At 51.5% G+C, this 18,998-nt stretch overlaps 1 protein-coding gene and 1 long non-coding RNA gene across 3 annotated transcripts in view; one reads left to right on the forward strand and one right to left on the reverse strand.

The window, feature by feature from the left end:
- The window catches only part of RNF220 (ring finger protein 220), a 234,542-nt gene that overhangs the window by 177,073 nt on the left and 38,471 nt on the right, over positions 1 to 18,998 (forward strand). The gene's annotated exons all lie outside the window — the stretch shown is intronic.
- On the reverse strand, positions 11,672 to 14,202 carry LOC131483130 (uncharacterized). Its single transcript, XR_009247544.1, has 2 exons — positions 13,962 to 14,202; positions 11,672 to 11,971 (listed from the first exon to the last, which is right to left on the reverse strand). It is a non-coding gene; the product is annotated as an uncharacterized LOC131483130 (long non-coding RNA).

Consider the following 18,998-nt stretch of genomic DNA (forward strand, 5'->3'; position numbering starts at 1 on the left):
CATATGCATACACACCCAAATGCCTGCAACAGCCAGGATTGGGCCAGGCCAAAGCCAGGAGCCCCACTTAGTCTGGGTCTTCTAACGCAGTGGGAGGCACTGTTATTCCTTCCCTTTTATAGGTAAGAAAATTGACGTCCAGAGAGGTGAAGTCATTTTCCAAGGCATTCCCAGGCTCATGTCGTTTGAGGAGAAGCTGATGGGACAGTGATGCAGAGAAGTTTTGTGAACGTGGAAGGAATTTGTAAAGGCAGAGGCCCTTTGCCCAAATAGTGCTGACTGTAAGCAGGCAGGGGAAGGAGGCTATTGAGGGCAGCAGTTCCTGGTAGAGCAGAAGTGTCTTGAATCAATGGTGCCTCAGTGTGAAGAAGGTGCTCCCCTGATCACATCTGTCTCCTACCCACCACGCTCAGGGAGTGGGTCACAGGGCTGTCCCCTCCAGGACAAGACCAAATTGCTCCTATTGAAAATCACTCACTTACCTAAACACCACCAAAGGCCGACTCCTGCCCCTAACGACACATCTGTTCCTCCATCTCTACAGGCACCTGCTTCTCTGCAACCCGGAAGGGCTGACCCTGGATAACGGCAAGAAGCAGGCAGGCTCCTCTTAGAAACATTGCTTTGAAAGAAAGGTCTTGGAGGACAATTTATCTGCTCCACTCCTCTCCCCACCCACCCCTGACTCTTTTCCTCCCTCTTCCCCTGCCACAACCAGGGCTGGGATCCTGAGCTTGCTGCCTGCCCTCCCCACATCTCAGGAACCACAACCCAGAGACCAGAGCAGGGGAACCTGGGTGTGGCAGAACAAGACCATCTTCATCTTCCAAGAAGAGTCAGGGAGTGCCTCTTGCCAGCTGGGCAGCCAGGGGGCTTCTGTCCCCTGTTCAGTCCTGGCAGAGCCTGATCACAGCATGTGCCCCCCGCACACCCTCCCACACACACACATACACCTTGTCCCCATCTAGGCTGCAACAGAAGGAAGCATAACCAGGGCCCAGGGCAGGTTACCAGAGTAGGCCAGGAGCTTTGGTCACAGGGTGGGGGCTGACATGGTGGATGGTGGCCTTTTGGGAATTAGCATTAGTTTAGAGACCTGGGATTGGGTTTGAGTTCAGATTTCAGTTGAAAATTGGAGTCAGGAGAGCTGGGGTTCAGTTTCAGAGCACAGAATTTCTAGGAAGTTCACACTTCCTGCTGGTCTAGCTAAGCCTATCCCCCAAACAGGGGCTCTCACATAAGTGATCTCTGATTTTGAAGAGTGAGGAGTAAGAACAAGGATTTGCCTGCCTCCCATGAATTAGGGCCCTACTGTCGTAAGGGTCATCCACAAGCCAGCAGCATTTGTAGCAATGGTAAAAGTGCAAAATTCTGGGGCCCATTCCAAAGCTCCTCCATCAGAATCCGCATCTGAACCAAGGCCTTGAGTGTTCTGTGTACACTTCAGTGAAAAAAGCCCTGGCAAAGGCTTTTCTTGGAGGAAGGTGTGTGGCAGGAGTAGGAGGTCAAGCAGTGCCCAGCACCTCCACCTGCTCCAGGGCCCCTACCTAACACCCCCTCCCAGTGCTGGAGCCACAGCGACACCTACTGGCCATGCACACCTAGACCAACCCCTCCAGGCCCTGTGGTCCTGCTTGGCTGGTCCATTAATGCTGCAGGGCTGTGTGCCGGCTGGGGCTCTGGAGTCTGGGCAAGAAGACAGAGCAAGGAAGCAGGTCTCTTCTCAGGTATACGGTGTTCAGGTCATGCCCCCATTCCAGCCTTCTCTCCAGACTCAGCCACACCAAGCACACACTTGCCTGCTCTCTTAACCGAAGACAGGGTGCGGCCAGCCATTCCAAGCAGAGTCCAACCGATGACCTGCAGAGGGAAGCCTACATGTAAATGACTTCCTGGGAAGTCCCTCTGTGATTGAGGGTGGATGACCATGAAAAAGCAAGATGGGGAAGAGGAGCAGGACATGTCTGGCCCAGGGTAGTAATTGCTGAAGATGCGCATGACAGGGTGAAAAACCAAAAGGGGAGGCTAAAGCCAAGAATCAAAGGAGTGAGAAGATAGGGAAGGAAGGCAACCTGCTTCCAAGGCACGGCCCGGCTGACTGGTCCCAAGGGACCTGGCCCAGCCAAGGCAACCAGGAGCAGAGAAGGGTCTCCTTCCTCTGGACGGCGGGGGCCACTCCCATCATGGCCAAGCCCCCTCCTTGTAGTCAGCCCTCAGCTGTAAAGGGTTTGCCTGAGAACTAAATGAATGTGATCACCCACCAGTGCCTGCCATTAGTGGTGATTAGTTAAAACATCAGAGTCTAAACAGTCAATTGGTTCTAATAATTAATACTGTGGCTCAGCTGTGATTGAGAAAGGAGGAGAGGAAAGCGCGAAGGGAGCTGGGAAAGAGAAGGATAAAGAAGCTGTGGAGGGTCGCTCAGAGCTATCAGGGGAGAGGGGTGAGCAGCTCTGGCCTTCATGTCCTCCTGAGTTGTTATACGTGAACTACGTCACTGAATAGGCACGTTGCTCTGCTAGGATATATGAGGCTGATCTCCGTCTCAGAGGTGAGCCGGATGAGGTGCAGGAAGGCAGAGCCTCCGAGTGCTCCTCACAGTCCGGTGAATGAATAGATGCACAAGTGAATGAAGTACCCAGGAAAGAAATGCAAATCCAGGTCAGTCTGATTTCCAAAGTGCAGCATGGGGAGGATTAGAAAAGAGAATTTGAACAAAGAAAAAACACTTTTCTCTGTCTTAAAGTACGTGCACACCCGTCTCCCTCTTCACCCCTCCCCTCCATACCCTTCTCAGTCCCAAGAACCCTGTCACACCCTCCTGTGCCCTCCCACACCCTCACCCACTCACACCTGTCACACTCTCTCACGTCCGTCTCACACCCATCTGCAGACAAGCCATTCACCAGTGGCTGCCTCGCACACCTCCTTTCCTCTCTCCTGCTCCCATGCATGAACTATCATTGGCCAAGCCTCTCTCTCACACAGTCACATATCCACACAGATTCCTATCTCTCTCATTCATACGCTCACATCCTCCTCTTCCTCCCTCCCTTCCTCTCACATTCACATGCACGCTTCTCTCCTACACTCTCAGTTGTATACTTCATCTTTCACCTCCTCTTTTCTGGTCCCCCAGCGGTTTCCCTTACAATGCCACTGGTCCATAGTATGTCCAGAGGATTTGGGAAATGAAAAAAGTATACACATGCCCTACACACACACACACACACACACACACACCCTTGCTCATCCACCATCCAGGCACTAGGAGCCTCCGGCTCCATGCTCTCTGCCTTGTGACCTTTGGACTGTCCCCAGATCCAGAAGCACCTCAGGGATGTCCCTGCTGGGCGCCACTGGCCACCCCCCAGCAGCTCAGCTGCCTCCCATCCCTCCCCAGACCCAGAGCTGCAGGAGAGGTGGCGCAGGCAGCTGTGTGTGCATTGCTATGAATCAGCCCTCCTGGTCCGCTAACGAGGCTAATGTGGTAAGTGACAATAGCCCATCTTGGTTCCTGATTTAGGGGCTTGGGACGGAAGCTGGGCTCCTGGGAGTGAAGACGTGAATTCTCCACGACACTAAACCTTCAAATAAATCTCCTCCAGTCAGAGAAGCCCAGGGCACTAAATCCCACGCGCCTGTAATTGAAACCCTTAGAGCTTTCTTGGGTAGGGAAATTGCTGAGGGAGAGGGAGGGAGAGAGGGAGAGGAAGACAGGATGCAACCCAGGGGTTCTGGGTAGGATGGGGACCTGGACAGAGCTCCCTGATGGGGGAGGCTGGGAGAGCATGAGGGGACCTGTCCATCCTGGCACCTAAGTCACCTTGCCCCTGTTCTGGGTGTGCTGTCTGGGTATGTTCAGCCGGTTAGCACCCAGCCACCAGGCCTATGAACACTTGATGTTCTTGGCAAGGGCTGCTATGCAGCTTCTATCGTGGAGAGCTTCTGCCTTTTGAAATCCGTGGCACCTCTGGATCCTCACTGACCATGAAGCAGATTCATTTAAGCAAAAGAACTTTTCAACATGGCCTCCACTGCCTCTTTCACCCATCTCTTCTCCCTCATTCCCATGTTCTTCCCACCTCTACCTCTGACTCTGTCCAGATGGTCTCTTGCAAGCCCAGCAGGTCCTGTTCTCATTAACTGGTTACTAAATCATTCAACAGTTACCAACACCATTCTATGCCAAACCCAGGCCAGATCTTACATGTCCCAGGATGAAACAGGGAAGACAAGTGGATAAATAATTGCAATAGTATATAATGTGTGTAATAATAGAGAGATAGGCATATAAGCAACTTAGCATGGAAAAGAGAATAAATTAACTACCAGGGAAAGCTTCCATGAGGATGCATTATCTGAGTGGGTTGCCCCAGGAGAGATGAACTTTATGGGCATTATTGGCAGTAACAATGACAGAAGAGCTATGTCCTGTCCAGCCACACAACTGGAAAGGGCGTTGTGTGACCTGGAGTTCAGAATGAATCCTGTGGGCTGTGGAAACCAGAAAAGATCTGAAACAGCTGACTGATAGGATTCAAGGTGTGTTTTAAGAAGACTCTTCTACCTGTAGAAATGGAACTAGACTAGAGAGGAGAGTCATTAAGAGACTTAATGGGCCTGGCGTGATAGCATAGTGGTTAAAGTCCTCATCTTGAAGCCCCAGGATCCCATATGGGTGCCGGTTCTAATCCCAGCGGCCCCACTTCCCATCCAGCTCCCTGCTTGTGGCCTGGGAAAGCAGTCAAGGATGGCCCAAAGCCTTGGGACCCGGCACCCACATGGAAGACCCGGAAGAAGCTCCTGGCTCCTGGCTTTGGATTGGCTCAGCTCCAGCCGTTGTGGCCACTTGGGGAGTGAATCATCAACGGAAGATCTTCTTCTCTGTCTCTCCTCCTCTCTGTATATCTGACTTTCCAATAAAAATAAATAAATCTTTAAAAAAGAGAGAGACTTAACAGCAAAGACTGAAGGTGAGGATGCCTGGACTAAGGCAATGGGGAAAAGAAAACTGCTCCCACGGGTGCTGGTGTTGAGTTGCTGGTGCTGGGGCCAAGATTGTCAAACCCAAGGAGGTCTGTGGACAGTGGGGCCACTTGCTGAGTTAGGACAAACCAGAAGGGACAGGTCTGGAGGTACAGAAATCCCACTCTCTGCACACTGAGCTTGAAGGGCCTGTGGGCATCCAAGCTGGAAGTCCCCTACACAGTCAGGACTTGAGGCGGTCACCTGGGATGCATAGGGAGGGAAGGAAAGGACGTTAACAGTGACCATCCAAGACAGGAGTGTGCGTGGGAGCATGCGCTCTGGTGGTGCGCTGAGCTCAAAGTCATTCAGCTACCACTCTCACGCAAGCACAGGCTGATTACAGAGTTTCGCACCTCTTTTCTTCATTTACAAAATGGAGATAAAGCAGTACAGTGCTGGACACAGAGCAGGTATTCGGGCTGAGCTGTCACTCCCCATCTCTCCTCACCCACTGCCTCGCTTTGGCACAGCCGCAGTTTGATCACGGTAAAAACTTCCATTCTGTCTGTTCCCTCACTAGTCTGTAAGCTCTGGGAGGATACAGGTCTCCTTATACCACTTGACCCTGGTGGAGTCCACGGCAAAGGGAAGACCCTCACCCAACACTGAGTCAGTCAATATCTGAATGCAACTGGAGTAGTCCTGTGACATGACCAGGTGGTAATCATCAAGGACCCGATTGAAAGTAATATCTGCAGAAGAGTAGGGACGGAAATGAGTCTATGGGGAATAGAGGCATAGCAAGGAGATCAAGGCACATGGTCAGCCAGCAAGAACTGGAACGGGTGAGGTGAGAAGGGGGAAGGAGCGAAAAGGCAGTTGTTGGAGGGTGTTGAGGAAGGGGCGATGGGAGGCAGGTGTCCCTGTAACTCGGGAGAGACTCAGGCATGCCCAGGCTCATGGAGGAAAGCCTGGGAAAGCAGAGGATGGTGTGGATGGGATGAAACTCTAAACCCAGGAGAAGCAAGGAAACCCAAATAGCAAGATGCATGCCACCTCCATGCAATCGCAGGCACAAGGGAGGTCTCATGCATCTGGAAATGGAGGGAATTCATGCCTGGGGACTCCTATTTCCTGAATGAAGCAGGAAGAAGGCCCCCTGGTCAGAGGGGAACAGAATATGCGGAGGGTCCCCTCCAGACAGTACAATATTACTGGGTTGTCTCTGTGGGCAAGGACGACAGAGCGGACCCGGAACAGGTGCGAGGGTGGCTGAGCAGTGCTGAGACTAGAAACGGTGACTTCCTGCAGGCACATGTCTGCATGGTCTTGTGATTGTTGTTTGGTTTTTTTGTCCCCCTGCTCCCTTTAGCTGTCTGTGGATCTGAGACAAAGAGAAGAGCTGATTGTGGATGGGGCAGAGGAAGGAAGGAGGTAGCACACATGGAGACCAGGTTCAGATGCTGAGTCAAGGAAGGTCCTGGAATTGGCAGCATTGGGGGGAAGAGCAAGAACAGCAAGTGGGAGGCCAACCAGAGGGACTTTTTGCATCCCAGAATAATGTGGGTTGATGGCAGGCGCCTCTAGGAGGAAAGCAGAGGTACAGGGAACAGGAGCTGAGGCAAGGGTGATGCTGGGGCCTGGGGGACACAGGTGGGCCTCGGAGTCCTGGTACATGTGGAGAGGGTGGTGCTTAGCAGCGAGGAGGCCACGCAGGCCACCCACACAGTGGAGCAGCAACGGACCAGAAGACACTGATCCCACCTCCAGGCCTGGAGTTAGGACGGATAAACAACCTGCCATGGGAGTGGGGGATAAAGGGAGCTGCGAAGAAGTTATATCTCCAAGGGAGGTCAGGCTTCCAAAAAAGCCAGCAAAGGACAGAGCGGCAGTATCTGGAGAATGGAATGACAGGAAGGTGGCAGAGAGCCACCGTCGGTCGGGACCACCCCTCAGACCCTTCCCACTCCGTGCTCAGCGGCTCTCCCTGGCCGGGCGGCATCCTTAGTCCACGCCCCACTCTGCTCTACCCCATTCACATGCCCATGGCGTCCATCCCTGCGCCTCCTCTTCCCACACCCTTTCTCTAGACCCTGCCCCTGGCCTGCCCCACCCTGGCCGGCCTGAGTGAGCAGGGACCCCTGCACCTTCATTTCTCAGGTCACTGCTTGGCTAATGGGCTATTAATTTGCTCAATCGTCCCCTGTGAGGCAAACTCAATTTCTGCCAGCCAGTCGTCTCTCCCTGTCGACAGCGTGATTGATTGGAGGAACAGCTGTCACCGCCCGGCTGCCTGCTCCCTGCCTCCTTCCCTCCGAGGCCGCACTGCCCCTCCTCCTCGGGCCGCCGCCCTGCGCCCACGGAGGCAGTGCACCCCTGCCACCTGCCCAAGGATCTGTCGCCAGCAATGAAAAATGACAGAAATATTTAAGGACAAATAAGGTTTCCCCACGCAATTGAAAATGATTACAGGCAGCTACAGATGGGGCCAATCTGATGCGCAGCGGCAAATCAAATCGAATTTCCTTATCGGCGTATTATTTTAGGCGTTATCTGGCACGTTGATGCAGTTATCAATTCAATTTCGGCCGCCGGGCTCGCTGTTTACTGTCTCGCCTTTGCTGGGAAAAGGTAAACATCTCAGCCCAGCAAATTAATTTCTGGCTGAAGCCTGAGGCGGCCAAGGACGGCTGCTCGGGACCCATGGCCCCCACCCTGGCCTGGGGCTCCAGTGGGCCAGGCCAGAGGCTGCCTGGGAGCAAAGGCCTTATCCCCACCCCCACGCCCACCGCCCCAGGCAGGATGCAGAACTCCCAGGGAGCTGAGGTGACCGTGGTCGACTCCGCTGCTGCTGCCAGGGAGAGGTGAAGGTCTCCCATTAATTCCCAGCTAAAAATGACAAATTCATCTTGGACGACAATTAAATGAAGTCAGTAATTGATGCTAATTGATCTCCAGATGCGAGGGCTCCCCTCAGCCTCCGCAGCAGCACGTGGCTGTCTTGCTCCACTCTCCTCCTCACCCTGGCCCTTCACTCCCTCTCTACCTCTCCTGGGGCTGAGCCTCCCTCCCTCCAGCCTTGGGCTCCTGGGCTTTTGTCAGTACATATGGGTGCTTGTCTGTGGGAGACTGCTGGCCTGGCTCAGGCTAGTGGACAATGCCCAACACCCGGCAGCTGGCCCACTGCCCTTGTGGCCCTCCAGGTACTTAAAATCAGAGCCCCACCCACCCTGCACTCGTGCCCTAGAAGGCAGGTAACACCGATGGTTTGGGATTTATTGCTCACAGCTGCAGAGGCTCCCACTTCATGTTTATAAGCCTGGAGTAAGAGCCAGCAGGCGGTAAAGCACACTGGAAGGGACTTGCCTTTAAACAGCACAGCCTTTTTGGCTCCGTGGCAAGGAAGGCACTGGGGGACAGTGAGGCAGCACGCAGATCTGCAGGGACAATGGACAGGTATGCTCTGGCTACCCTTGAACCTGAACTCAGGTGTGCGTACACCAGATGAAGAGGTATGCACCCTGGAAGCAGCACCTGCGTGTGCATGTGTGTGTCCGGGATGAGAGATGTGCATGTCTATACGCAGATACTTTTCCTGAATCAGGTCCTTTTCTGCAGGTTATAAAACAATCCCAGAAAACTCTAGGAGGCCCTGCTGCCCCCACCCACTACTGGCCCAGCCCAGCCCAGCCCAAACTGCTGTCGCCTGAAAGTTATTAGCTAAGGGAGAAGGGAACGGAATTGTAGCCCCACAAGAGGAGAGAGGCTGCAGTTATGCGTGTAAGAACCAAGATCAGCGTTGTGAAATGACTGAATTCATCAGCATCTAAACAGGTTGGCTGGTGCACTTGGCGACAGCAAAAACTCCTGGGGCCAAGGGTTTAGTTCCATGACTAAGACTCAGCTCAGAGTCTTTGGCACCAGTTGGGCTCATGGTTGAGCCTAAAGCTGTCCACAGTCTGACCTCCTCCTCCTGGCTGACCTGCAGGTGCTTGCTGTTAGCCACCCAGAAGCCATGTCTGACCCAGTCCAGGACCCCTGTGTTGGTACAGACAATAAATGATGTCCAGCACAATAGGGCCAAGGCAGCAGCCAGCGTTTTGTACCTTGGGAAGCCAGGTGGAAGGGGCAGTGCCAATCTGAGTTTCTGCCAGCAGGCAGAGCAGAAGGCAAAGAAGGATGACAAAGGCAAATGGGCATAAATGTGCCACACCCGTGTATTGGTTATGTATGTTGCAGGTCTGGGACCTGATACTGTGCAAGGGACTCTGTGTGTGTCTTATGGGAAGAAGAGAAGCAATTCAAGAAAATCATAAATATCAGGAAACCTGACTGGACCCAAGTCAGGGGAAGGCAAGAAATCTGAGATATCATGTACCTGTGTCTTTTGGGAATCCAGCTCGGTTGGTGATCGTTCATTCAAGCAATATGTATTGATTTCTACTGTTACTGTGCTCTTACTCTGGCTATGACTTCTGCTAGATACTGAGACTATATTTGAACAAGTTTGCGGCTGCCATGGAGATATAGCATGCTAAGCCTCTGCCTGCGGCAACCAGCATCCCATATGAGCACTGGTTTGAGTCCCAACTGCTCCGTTTCTATTTCAGTTCCCTGCTTTTGACCTGAAAAGCAGCAGAGAATGGCTCAAGTCCTTGGGCCCCTGCACCCACATGGGAGACCCAGAAGTTCTTGGCTGCTGGGTTTGGATCAGCCCAACTCCAGCTGTTGTAGCCATTTGGGGAGTGAACCAGCAAATGGAAGATCTCTCTCTGTCTCTTCTTTTCTCTCTGTAACCGCCTTTCTAGTAAAAATAAATTTTTTAAGGAAATGAAAAAGTTCATCATTGCCCTCAAAAAATTTACAATCTTGTAACTGGCATTGTGGCACAGTGGGTTAAGCTGTCACCTGTAACATTGGCATCTCGTATGAGTGCCTGTGGAGTCCCAGCTGCTTTGCTTCTAATCTAGCTCTTTAGTAATGTATTTGTGAAGCAGCAGAAGATGGCCCAAGCACTTGAGCCTCTGCCCACATCAGAGATCTGGATGGAGTTCCAGGCTCCTGTCTTGAACCTGGCCTAACCTTGGCTATCAAATCCACCTGGGGAGTGAACCAGCAGATGTAAGATTGCACTTTCTTTCTAACCCTGCCTTTCAAATAAACATAAATCTCAACAAGGAAATTTACAATCTAGATCATACACTTAGCCTAGCAGTTGAGATACTAGCTAGGGGTTAGCTCTGGGTCCTGACTACTGATTCCAGTTTCCTGCTAATGCAGACACTGGAAGGCAGCAAGTGATGGCTGAAGTAGGATTCATGAAACCCACAAGGGAGACTGACTGAGATCCTGGCTTCTGGTTTTGACCTGGCTCAGCCCTGGCTCGCGTGGGTTTTTTGGAGGGTGAATCGGCGTTTGAGAGTTCGTTTTCTTTCCTCTCCTCTCTCTTTCTGCCTGTCTCTACTCTTTGCCTCTCAAATAAATCAATATGTATATATTTTTAAATTAGTTGGCAGGCCCAACTAACGGTAGCCTAGTGGCTAAAGTCATCATCTTGCATGCACCGGGATCCCATATGGGTACCAGTTCATATCCCAGCTGCTCCACTTCCCTTCCAACTCCCTAGTTGTGGCCTGGGAAAGCAGTGGAGAATGAACCAAAGCTTGGGGGTTCCTGCATCTGCATGGGAGATCCAGAAGAAGCTTTTGGCTCCTGGCTTCAGATTGGTTTATCTCTGACCGTTGGGGCCACTTGAGGAGTGAACCAGCAGATGGAAGATCTTTCTGTCTGTCTCTCCTTCTCCCTGTAAGCCTGACTTTCCCATAAAAACAAATGAATCTTTTTTAAAAAAAAAAGTTAGTTGGTGATCTAAAGAACATGATAGACATATGGGGCTGGAATTATAGTACACCAGGTTCAGCTGCTGCTCTGGACATTGGCATCTGAGAACCAGTTCAAGTCCCAGCTGTTTCACTTTCTGTCCAGCTCCCTGCTAATGTACCTGGGAAAATAACAGATCATGATCCAAGTGCTTGGGCCCCTGCCACCCAGGAAGGAGACCCAGTTGGAGTTCCTGGCTTCAACCTGGCCCAGTCCTGGCTGTTGTGGCCTTTGGGAAGTGAACCAGTAGTTGGAAGGGTTCTCCCCTGCCCCTGCCCCTCTCTCTCTCTCTTTCTGACATTCTGCCTTTCAAATAAATATCTTTTTAAAAAAGAAAAATAAAGCAATTGGGCTTCACACACAAAAAAACAAAACAAACAAACAAACAAAAACTTGTCAGTACTATGATCATAATGGCACAAGAAACCGAGGAGCTACAGAGAGGCACCTCAGACTGGGGGAATCAGGAAAGGCTTCCAAAAAAAACTAAATTCTAAAATATGAGTAAGTGCCAATGTAAGTGCAAATGGCCCCTGCAGTACCTTTTTTGGTTGTCTAGCAAGCCCAAATCAGAGATAAAAAGATCTATTTGGATCCAAGTGACCCTGGAACAGCAGAAAATGTCACCCATGTCCCTGGAGCACCAGTCACCAGCCTGGGATCTGAGCAAGAAGGTACAGGGTTGCTTGCAGGGCATTCCTGGCACCTGCAGATAAATATGGGCCACAGCTAAATACATGCCTCTCCCCTGCTCTCCCTACCCCCTCCTCCTCAACCAGGGATGCCTATTAATCCTGACAAATGATGACTTACGAACATGTAATGCAAACTGATTCATCATACATTCAAATCCGCCGCCCCGCCCCAGCGGGAGGCCCCAGCCAGACAAGTGTATTACACGGATAATGTATTTGACGTATTAATAAAACCAGCTGCATTGCTCTGGCGCGGGGACTGGGGAATGCCAATATACGATGACAGATCACATATTGATGAAATCCAGATGTTTGGAATCATAGTCTTGGGGCCTTGTTCATATTGACTGAAGGTAAAAAATGCCGTCTGTCAGCATGTTAACTCTTCCTGTCCCACACTCAGCCAAGGTGTCATTCATATTTTTCTGGGGAGGAGAGAAGAGGAGAAGGGGACAAGCTAGAGTGGGAATGGGTGAGTCATCTGGCGGTTTAGACAGATGGTAGCTAGATGAAGAAGAGAATGAGTGGTTGCACTCAGCTAGGATGAGTGGATGTTCTTGACCTCTCAGCAGCATTTGACCCAGCTCCTGGCAGTCCCTGACCCTTGCAAGTCTTCCTTTCCTGCCTTCAGTGCTAACACACTTGGCTTATCTTCCTACGTGTTAGCTCCTCTTTCGTAGTTCTTGGTTGACTTAAACTTCCTGTGCGTGTTAATGAGAGTTCTTTTTCAGGCCCTTCTCAGTGTACACCCTCTCTACATGAGCTGCCCTACTCTCAGTTTCCTTCATTCATTTTCTCATTCTATAAACGTCTGAGTATTTACCATGAGCCAAATGTCATTCTGAACACCAAGGATACAGTGGTGAACTTGAGTTCTTATCTATACATCATTGTCTCCCAGGCCCATCATCCTAGCTGAGGCTCCCACAATAGTGCCTACTCAGCACTTCCACTTGGATGTCTGAGCAGATTCTTGAGCTAAATGCATCCAAAATTGAACTCATCTTCTTTCTTACCAAGCCTGCTGCTCCTCTGCCTATTCCACAGGTTAGCAAATGGTCCCCCACCCAGCAGGAGCTCGATGAAGCTCTGTCCCTTGATGCCCATGTCCAGTGTACCAGTTTCTGTCCTTTTCTGTCAGCACCCTGCTGCAGCACATCACCATCATCTCCCACCTGACCTAGCAAGAAAAGTCCCTCAACAGCCAGCCTGCCCGGATTCCTGCCCGCTGAGACACTGGCTATGCTGCAGTCAGAGGTGATCTTTTTAAAATGCAAGTCTGATATGTCATTCTCTTGCTTAAAAGTCTTCAAGAGCTTCTCATTGTATGCTTGAAAAACAGAAACTATAGGATAGTTAATAAGGTTCCAAGTGCAGCTTTTCTGGCTCGTCTTCCAGGATCTCCATTCTCAGCCCACATTCTGCTCCAGCCACCTCGACTCCCCACCTAGGCTTTCTCTCTGTGTCCTTTTACACACAGTTTTCTATCAACTCACCCCCATCATTTCTTGACTCCTCCTTCAGGCCTTTATGTAAAATGTCACTTCTGTCACTCCCTTCACCTCCCAGACCAAGTGATAAACTCTGGGAGTTCCAAATATTTCCACTCTAGTGAGGATTGAATACTGCCTCTCCCCAGAGCTATCTGCTAAGCAGAAGTTGTGGTCTGGTTTCTTGTTGTGGGTAGCAGACCCACCATGATATCCGGTAGACATTTGTGGAACAGAATAACAGAATCAGATCATCAGCTAAATGATGAGATGGGCGTGTAGTGGATCTGCTTCTAGCTTGGAGTCAAACTGACCTGGATTTAAGAGTTATTTATTTTTGTAAAAAGTCAGATTTCTACAGAGAGAAGGACATACAGAGAGAAAGATCCTCAGTATGCTGGTTCACTTCCCAAGTGGCCACAATGGCCAGAGCTGAACTGAGCTGAAACTAGAAGCCAGGAGACTTCCACGTGGGTGCAGGGTCCAGAGGCTTTGGACCATCCTCAACTGGCTTCCCAGGCCGCAATCAGGAGCTAGAAGGGAAGTAGAGCAGCTGGGATTAGAACCAGTGCCCATATAGAAACCCAGCACATGCAAGACGAAGACTTTAGCCAGGTCTGCTAACCTGGATTTAAATCCTTATCCTGAGCTTTGTAGCTCTGTCACTGGCTTGTTCAGAAACCTACTTTCCTCATCCATGTGATAGAAATGTTGACACCTGCCTCACAGGACTGTTGTAGAGATTCAATGAGATAAAATATGTGCAGTATTGACCTATAGCATGGCATAAACAGCACATAATAAACCGTTGTTATTAATGGACAGATGATGAATACATGGATGGACAGGTGGATACAGAAAAACAGGGCTGTGGATGGACAGGAATAAGGAACTTCACAGCAGCCAGGGGGCCAGGGCCAGGTACCTACTGAGTGATAAACCAGGGGCAGGGTAGTCAGCTGGACCCAGGGAGGGGGGCAGTGCTGTGCTGTTGTCTAACTAGAGGCTACAAACTCTCTCTGATTTAATCCGATCTTCACCAGAGTCCTAGGAGTCACATATTGTTATCGCCATCTCCCACGAGGAGAAATGAGGTTCAGCAGTGTTAAGCAATCTGCCCAAGGTCACACAGTCAGTGAGAGGCAATCCTGTCGAATTCCACTTGATGTTCTGTTCTGAGTCTTGGTCACCAGGAGACCAAGACTCCATATTAGGTATGGAACGTCAGGTGTCCACAAACAAACATGTACGTGCTCATCAGAGTCCCAGCTTCCATCACCACCTCTTCACCCTCACCCTCACATTAACCCTGCACTCCCCAGGCAGACCCTGGGCTGCAAAGAAAAGATCATAAAGAAGGACTCTCGCTTAGACAAGAAGAGAATTAACACTGTGGACAAAACCAAGCAGGCCCGAGAGGCAGTCATGTGAAGGACATTGCCTACACCGGATAGTGGCCTGGTCTGGGGCTGGAGGGCAGGGGGTTGTCCCTGTGAGTAAAACCCACATCTTCTCTGTGTCCAGTTATTCCCTGAGGAAGGTGGCAGAGAAAGAACGGAGTGTGCTGGCCCCTGAGTTGGCTGCCCCCAGTGGTCAGAGGAGGGCAGCAGAGGGCTGATCTCGGCCCCCTGGGCGGGAAGCAGGGGAGGCTGGGAGGCTGGATGTGCAGGACCTCTCCTTGGCGCTCAATAGTCCTTTCCCCTCCTCCCAACCCCCCAGCCCTGTTGGAGCTTCAGTGTTGTTGTCCTCCAAGGACAATGTCCTAGAGCTGACCTCTGGAGGTCACACAGCCAGGGAGTCGCCAGGCCAAGGACCCCACAGTCCTGGCTCAGCCCCTGGCCCTGCTCTGCCTCCACCCAAGTCACTTGTCTGCTCCCTGAACCTCAGATGCTCTGTGCGCAGCCCAGGACAGGGCCAGCCGCTCCAGACCCTGGCCAGCTCCTGCTTCGGGGCTGCCTTGGGCGGCAGATAGAGAAGTGGAGGTGGCAGGCACGGCGGCAGCTGGGGTGGTGGGGAGGCGGCGCGGTAATGAATGTGGACGGGAGGCGGAATGAGCGATCCATCTTTGCATGGGCGCGGAGGGGGCTTCAGGCGTTCCCCCCACACACTCACACACTCAATCAGGCGCTGTCAGACCTCCGGCCGCCTGGCATTTTGGTGAAGAATCTCTCAGCTAAAAATTGTTGTCAGTCCCATTTCCTCGTTATCAGTGCAAGGGCTGAGGCAGCGCCCGGGGATTAGCAGGAGCGGCGAGCGCCCGCGCCCGCCATCCACCACCGATAACACCGGGCCTCCCGCCTCACCTCCCCCATTCATCATCTTTAGCACTGACAGCCCGTCCCAGTCCCTGTCCCCAGCCCCTCTTGCTCCCTGTGGTCCCCACTGCACTGCTCAGCCCGGCTCCTGACCTCCCCACGGAGCGAGGCCCCCTAGAGAGGAACAGGATTGGAAGCATGCCTACCTGACCTAGAACCACCTGTAGCAAATGGCCTTGGCCAGCTTTGAGGGGTGGAAGGGGCTGGGCAGGAGTGTGGACCCCCCAGGTAATCGATGTCTGCTGACAGCCAGCCTCCCTGTGACACAGTCATGGGCAGCTAGATCAGGAATTTCTGGGAGCCTGGCCAGCCCAAGATGGACTCTCAGATTCTGGGAACCAAAGGAAGGAAGAGCCAGAGGATAGCTCCTCCTAAGCCTATGAGGAATAGGGGGCTGTGGGCTTCCTTCTTTCCCCAGAAAGGACCACAGCCCCCTCCTCTTGGCCATCCCCAGTGGTTTTATGGCCCATTTTATGGCCACTGTAATGGCCCAGGTCAAAAGCTTCAGGGAGCTGTATTCTGGGAATTATGCAAACGAGGAGCAGGCCCAGGGCCAGAGTATGGATTTTATCATTAAACTGAGGCAGGCCATGTCGTTAGTGCAGTAAAACCCACGTCATGACCACAGGTCTCAATATAAAATTATAGGGAACACAGTGGGGGAGGTGAGGCAGGGGGTCCTTGGCCGTGCTGATACCTGCCATTCTAACCTCTGAGAAAATGGGGGTGGGATGGAGGGCATGGGCTCTTGGGTCCCTCTGCTGATCCCTGTCAATGGTGTTCCTGGAGCAGGACGAGGTATCCCAACAGGGAGATAGAGACCAAGCTCAGGAAAATGACAGCTGACCATGGCAGCAATGCAGGCAGGCTGAGATCTGCTGATTTTTTTTTTTTTAATGCTTATTTATTTTCATTGGAAAGTCAGATATACAGAGAGGAGGAGAGACAGTGAGAAAGATCTTCCGTCCAATGATTCACTCCCCAAGTGAGCGCAACAGCGGCCAGGATCCAGGAACTTCTTCCAGGTCTCCCACACGGGTGCAGAGTCCCAATACTTTCGGCCGTCCTCAGCTGCTTTCCCAGGCCACAAGCAGGGAGCTGGATGGGAAGTGGAGCCACCGGGATTAGAACCGTCACCCATATGGGATCCCGGTGCATTCAAGGTGAGGACTTTAACAGCTAGGCCATGCCGCTGGGCCCTGATTTTTGACCCCCAGGCTTGGAGAGAGGGGTCTGGACTCCAGGAAGCATGACTTGCCAGCTTTGGTATCTGCAGTCTCAGTTCAGACCCATGTCCTTGCTGCTGCTCTGTCACCATCACCATCCCCCTGTTGTAATTTCTCCCAACCCAGCCCAGACTTGGGCTTGATGATCCACTCCAGCTGCCTCATTCTCTTATATACCTTTGGTGGAGTACCACCTCCCTCCTGGAACCTTTCAGGCTCTCTCTGGGCCCTGCCTGTCCTCCCAAAGTTCTCTTCACGGCTCCTGCTATAGACTCAACTACTGGAATCACCAACTTTCCCCTCTTGCCTTTCTCATTAATCTGAGATCTCCTAGCAACCAACAATGTATTGTATTTATTTCTGAGCCCCAAATTCTCTTAGAATAACACATAGCATTGAATAGTGTTTTAATGAGGACTGGATGAAAAAATAATTGAAGCTACGCACGCAAGAGCCAAGCATGGGAATCTGTGGCCAGTTCTAAGTATTGGTTTTCCTGTCTGTAAAGTCTGGGAGATTTCAAGAGTCTTGCTCCTTCTGAGATTCTCTGGCTCAGCCAGGCCAGGGGCAGAGCTGGGATTCATTCTCACATCCCACTCCCAGTTCTGGGCCTCGCTCTCTTCTAGAGCCACCTTCTTGCAGCCTATTCACCTGCTTCAACAGCCTCCCTGCTGTCCTGTGAGCACCTGCAGCACAGCCAGCAAAGCCCACAGTCAAGAGGCCCTGTCACTCCTAGAGACCCATGGCCCAGGCTGCAGCCAGCCCAGCCCCACACTGGCACACACCATGCTTACACAGCTGCCTTCCAAATAGGGAAAGGGTACCTAGCTTTCAGGAGAAGATGTTCTTCCTTTCCACCTTGCTTTCTTCCCTTCCTCTTTTCCGCTCACTCCCATCATCAGTGAGCATCCACTCTGTGCCAGGGCTGCTGGGAATTGTCTGTAAGTGTGAAGGTCATTCAGAAATGGTCCTTTGTGGCTCAGTGAGTTAGGCTGCCGCTTTCTGTGACTCTGGCATCTGAGATGAGGACCAGTTCGAGTCCCAGGTGTTCCACTTCTGATCCAGTTCCCTGCTACTGCACCTGGGAAAAACAGTAGAGGCTGGTCAGAATATTTGGGTTCCTGGACCCACGTGGGAGACCCCAGTAAAGTTCCAGGCTCCAGATTTCAACGTAGCCAAGCCCAAGCCCTTGTTGGCAGTTGTCATTCTTGTTCACACTGGGATGGGAACCAGTGAATAGGAGATGTGTGTGGGTGTGTGTAAGTCTTTTTTTTTTTTTTTTTCAAGATTGATTTATTTTTGGGCTCAGCACAATGGCTCAATAGCTAAATCCTTACCTTGCAAGCACTGGGATCCAAGGCTTCGTGTCTCGACTACTCCATTTCCCATCCAGCTCCCTGCTGTGGCCTGGGAAAGCAGCGGAGGATGGCACAAAACCTTGGGACCCTGTACCCACATGGGAAACCCTGTTAGAATTCCTGGCTCCTGGCTTTGCATCAGCTCAGCTCTGGCCATTGCAGTTACTTAGGAAGTGAATCAGCAGATGGAACCTGGTTCCTAAACCCCATGTTTGTAAGTAGAGACTGGGTGGAACCCTGAGTGGAGACGAGTGACAGGAGAAGAGGTTTAGGCATTTCCAGGGAGAGGAACAGGACAACTTTCCAGCCATGATGTGTTCTGGTTCCTATCAGTGGCAAGTTGGGAATGCTGTTCAAGCTCCCTGTGACCTGTTATGTACTGGGGGCACACAATTTGACAGGTGTGTTGAGGGAGACAACCCAGAATCAGTAAGATTCAAGAGACCAGTGAGGTTTATTCAAGTGGGAAGTGGTGAAACCTGAACAGGGAAACCAGCAGTTGCAGGAACATTGAAGAAGCAGAATGGATAGGATATGTGCTTAGATGAATGTGAGAAGGAGAGTGGGAGGGCCTCCACTGAAGCTGTGGTTACTGGCTTGGGTGACCAGATGAACAAAGGCATCTTCGGGTGCTAAAAGAACTATAGAGGGAGGAATAAGTTTGGGAGGGGGAGAAGTTAAAGAACTCAGTTTTGGATGGATGGGATTCTAATTCTTGTAGGACATCCAGGCCTGGAACCCAGTAGGCATCTGTATATAGGGAGCTGGTAGTAGAGACAGAATCTATAATCAACAGGGCATAGATAGGGTCATGGCCATGGACAAAACAAGATCATTCTATACACAGAACACAGACAGCAGAAGGTGAAGATGGAGCCTTGGGAAAAAGGCCACCCTGGATGTCCCCTAGTCCCTTTTGGTCTTTCTCACTTGACTGTGAGAGCCTCAAGGGCAGGGATTAGATATGCTTTTCTTCTAAGTCCCCACTGCTCTGCGCTGGGCCTGGTTCAAGGTATGCAACAGGAAATGTTTGCGGAATGACTGCAGGAATGAATCCCTGTTT

This window comes from Ochotona princeps, chromosome 2 (assembly GCF_030435755.1).
Source record: "Ochotona princeps isolate mOchPri1 chromosome 2, mOchPri1.hap1, whole genome shotgun sequence".
NCBI lineage: Eukaryota > Metazoa > Chordata > Mammalia > Lagomorpha > Ochotonidae > Ochotona > Ochotona princeps.